Source organism: Notolabrus celidotus, chromosome 4 (genome assembly GCF_009762535.1).
Source record: "Notolabrus celidotus isolate fNotCel1 chromosome 4, fNotCel1.pri, whole genome shotgun sequence".
Lineage (NCBI taxonomy): Eukaryota > Metazoa > Chordata > Actinopteri > Labriformes > Labridae > Notolabrus > Notolabrus celidotus.
The window spans coordinates 11,220,996-11,226,011 of NC_048275.1; positions in this window are offsets into that span (position 1 = coordinate 11,220,996).

A 5,016-nucleotide genomic window follows, 5' to 3' on the forward strand; every position below is an offset into this window, starting at 1 on the left:
TTTGAGCAGGTGTTCATTTTTCCAGAGAAGTTTAGCTCTATCAGTTATTTAATGTTAAAAAGAGTGGATTTGGTGTCATGATTGACAGTTCTGTTGTCAAATACCTCCGGCAGCGTTCTTTACCAGATGAGCAGAGTAGAGGAACAGCAACAGAAAACGTAACAAACATTCTTGAAATTTGATTTCAAGAATGAAGTAAATTTATGAGAATCAAGTTGTAAGAGAAAAAGTTGCAAATGTAAGAAAACAGAGTCATAGATTTATGAGCATTTGGGACCGTAGAGTTGTAAATGTAAAAGATTAAAGCTGTTACTTTAAAAGGATAACGTTGTAATTTTATGAGAAAGAATTTGTAACCACAGGCGCTGGTTAATATATATGTAGGCTGAAATAACATATAGGGGGATATAAGGAGAGCAGCCATCTGCCTGCACTCAAATGAGGAATGTGGATCATCTTGTTAACTTTTACTTAACAGCTGAAGTCAGACAGCGATTGCAGAAACGTGCACAGGCTGCCTCTGAGCCTGCCCTTCTGTGGTGTACCAAGGGGTTGAGCATTAAGCATTATATGTAGCTGGGTGTCATGCAAGGTTTTTAAGTTAAGTTTAATACACTAGAATGTATTTTCTAATTAAGTACTAAAGCTGTAAATGCTATCCTTTGCAAGATTAAACTACTAATTTACTAGTTTCAAAATGGCCACATGATAATAAAAGTTGAAGTCTTAATAGAATGTGAGCTTCATACAGGAAGTAGCATCCTTTTTTGTTAAATATGTATTAAAAAATGTGTTTTACTTTTACATAATTGAATTCCCACTTCAAACGGCATAAATATGCATTGCGTAAATATGCAGGGAATTAAGTATTAGATGCTCAAAACTGCAGATGGACCTCCAGGCACCCCTCCTGTTACTTGTGTCTCAATAAGTCTAAATGAATTCTGTGGGTATCAGGGGTGTGAAAAACTATTCCAATACTGTATCGTCCAGGCTACCTACTCCAGGTTGCCTACCTTACACTTTTAATAGCCCACCCTTAATTTGATGGGCGAGAAGGAGGAGGAACCATGCCTGTGAAAATACCTTATGATTACAGAATGCTAAGGAGAGGAGAAAGTAAGTGATTATAAAAATGGTCTTCAAAATGCTGCTATTCTCTCAAATTCACAACTTTACTCTGAAAATCGCTCTCTCACAATAAGGTGACCCTAATAACCAGCCTTAGTAATACCAGTAACAATCAATCCATCAATCAATCTTTATTTGTATAGCGCCAAATCCCAACAAACGTTATCTCAAGACGCTTTTACAACAAAAAAACAGATGGGTGATGTCACGGATCCTACGTCCATATTTTATACAGTCTATGCTACAAGCTAAGCTGCTGCAAATGTTACATTTAGGTTAAGCTTTCCTCACTTACTTAACCAGACTAGACCACACAACTAAGATATACATATTACATCAGTATAGGGTTAGTAGTGTACAGCTGTTATTTAAATTATGATAATTTGTAACTTGACATATTTGATTATATTTGAGGGTACTTGGTATGTACCATCACTTAAATCTTGCGATCAGGTTGAATGTTGGTAGTAGTGTAGAAGTAGCAGAAGCAGCAGCCATCTTGGTTATCTGCTATTGGCCTCAACAGCACCCCTGTCTTTGTCTTTGTTCCAAAGTGCCCTAAATAAGAAAGTGACGAGGATTGGAGCAACCTGAATCAGGCTGGATGAAAGTCTGTTTAAGTGAAACAGGGCTGTACGTAATCTGACTGAGCAAATAAAAAATGTGCTTACAGATTTGTTTACTTCCAAGGCTAGGAAAACAATGCTAACAGTTTTTTTTGTTTATTTTTACTTAGGTAAATACCAGCACACCTCAGGGATATAGCAAGAGTACAGAAATAAGGCTCTTTGGTGCTGCACAGCTTGCACACCTCAACTTGAACAGACTATCCTCCATATGGTACGTGCCTATGTGCTCATACAGGCAGTGTGAAAGTAAAAGCATTATGAAAGCTCAGAGAGCAGCAGTAGGGGTGAGCACGAGGAGGTGCTGTCGTTTGAAAAGGCACTTGTTTATTGTTGGAGAGCATGTATTTATTTCATGCCTCCACAGATTGTGGGTAAGGGCAGAGCCGGCTTGGTCTGTGTAATTAGAGAGCTGGAGAGAGAGAGGGAGAGAGAGAGAGGAAGATCTGCCACTGAGAGCTGCTACGCTCAGATACTCTTACCCTATGAGCCCTCTGAGAGAGCTGTAACACACTCTCACTGGCACACACACTGAGCTGTTCAGTTTTTGGCGAACAGGCTGGGACACCTGTGTAGTCTAGCTTGATTAGAATTACATACACAACACAGCAGGGCGTTATAGTTAAAAATGAGGGATGTCACTCAAAGCAGTGACAGCTACATTTTTAACCCTCTTCTTCCTTTGCCTTTTTCTTTTTTACATCTCTCATTCCTTTCCCTGTCCTCCTTTGAGATCCCTCTGATTTGGCCCCGCTAATACGGGGTCTGCTCTTCCTGTTGGGTTTTACCAGTTAGGGAGGGACCACCATCCTGCCACCCAGTCGCACCATCACTGGCACACACAAACTTCTCAATTACAGCTTCAGAGTGAACATGCGTGCACACAAATACACACACATGTAACGTCTGATTTTTTTTCCGCCTGCTGGAACTCTGGATACAAGTTAGTGTTTTTACGGTCGCGGTTGATGTTTCAGTTCCTACCTCCCCCTGTCATGATTGTAATTTTTCATGTCTATGAATAAACCTGGCGGCCTCAAAAAGGTGCCTTCTGAGGTTTGCTCAAAAAACTGAAATAGAGTTTATCAACACAACACCAGGGGCCAGAAAATTTCCATGTTGCCAAATTTGTCCCACACACTCCAAAAATGATTCAAAAAATAAATAAACAAGTTAAAATGTGTCTAAAAGTGGAAGAGACGTAAGTCAGATCAGGACTCAGCACTGAAATGACCCCAGCAATAGAAAGAACTGAATTTTCCCCCCTTTTTTGATCTACATCTACCCTGTAAATTAAATGATTGTGCTTCCCATACCATGATGACAGGTTGGGGGATATAACCTTCTCCTCTGCAGGGGTGGTAAGGCATATTCTCATCACTTACGTTCCCCATAGCTACGGTGAGGCCGGGCCTATTTTAGAGCTGGTGGTTTGCGGCCATCTCAACAAGGAAATATCTACCCTGTGGTATAGGGAGCTTCTTTAAGATACTTGGAACTCAATGTTTGAAACTATTCCTGAACCAGAGTCCTTCCTGTCGGTTACGTTAACACACGTTCACACTGAAGTTGCGCAACGCTCTGAGTGTGAAGTTGTGTAAAGCATCATCAGCCTATCAGAGAGAAGACGGGAAAACAGGCCCAATCAGAAACAAACCCACTTTATTTGATAAAGAAAATCATATTCGAAGAAAGTGAAACGTCCAATGAATGCTAGTTCTAACCAGATAAATGTATCTTGAAGTAAAGGCAACACCACTTTGAATATCACAGTTTATGTTACCTAATTTTTTTTTATCCCCATAAATGTTAAAAAAGAAAGAGAGAATAAATACGCCTAAAATATAAATCCTTTCTCAGTAGGAAGAACCCATTACTTTGATATTTTCCGATTTTTAAAGGAACCGTGTTGAAGCAGACAATTAGGTTGCAGTCAATTAAATTTCCTTTACATGTCAGCATTTAAAATAACTCAAGACTTCTATATGTGAGAGAGATACCCAGGAGGAGAGAGAGCACGTGCAGGAGAGAGGGAAGGAGGGCGGGAGGCAGGGAGGGATGTAGGGAGAAGGAGGGAATAAGGGAGGTTTGACTAAGGAGCATTTAGTAGACACACTCCTTCACTCAGTCACTCTCCCCTAACCAGTGACGTCCACTACTGCAAACATTTGCTGCCTGCCAGGTGAGTGAACTTTCACCTTGCCTTCTCCATTCATTTTTTTTTCGAGGGAACTTATTCTATATATCTTATCAGACTTGATTCCACAGATATTCTTGTTTCAATGTTCATGTAGAATGTATCTGCATCTGCTTGAGTAACAGGTGTTTTAAAGGCTGAGATGCTTTCTCCCTTTTGGACATTTGCTTTGAATTAACTTAAAATGTCAGTTAGCAAGAGTTAAAGAATATAGAGGAGATGTTAGTTGTTCTTTAGTATCTTTTTAAAAGGTAGGTGAACTAGAGACAGGTTTTTCTGCAAGACAAGTCACATTTCCAGACCATGATTCATTTAGGCTGGTCTTCAAAGTTTATTTGCTTGTCATTGGTTTGCTCCTTTGTAATTTTATCATCACAGCATCACACAGATTTGGTTCATCTGGGCTTGGTGTAGTCCTGTGGCCTGCAGTGGATGTCTCAATTCCTGCGTTCCTTTCTGGCTGTCACTTTGTTAACCTCCAGTATAAACCTGCCTCGTGCTGCTGTCTGGTTAGTTAGCCTTGGGGAATGATAAGTGATGTGAATTGCAATACAAAAGTGTGCTTGCGTATCTCTAATTATATGCCTCTGTTTGACATGAGTCTTCATTTTTTATGTGTTTTGGCTTCAATTGCATCACTGCTAGATTGATGCTGCATCAGTGATTTGAATCAAATGTGGAACTATAAAACAATTTTGTCTGTCTTACTTTGAGCTATGCTTGCAATGCAGATTGGCTTATTTCTTTTTTATATTAGTTCAGTAAATACCGGTGCTTTAGAGAAACACCTGAACCTTTTTGTCCAGAGGATGTCACCATTGGTTTGTTTAATAAGTAGGCTGCAGGGACCCATACACTTTCCCATAGGGTGATTGGAGTTACATGTATTGATGATACATGGTAGACTCGGGATGTAGCCAATCTAAAAGTTAGTTTTTCATTAAGGGACATTCGCTGCTACATTTTAAGTGATGGCTGATTGATAAACCAGTAGAATTAAGCCACCAGTTAAACTCCACCTGTCAATTAAACTAAGAAAGTTTAATTTAAGAGGGAAAATTA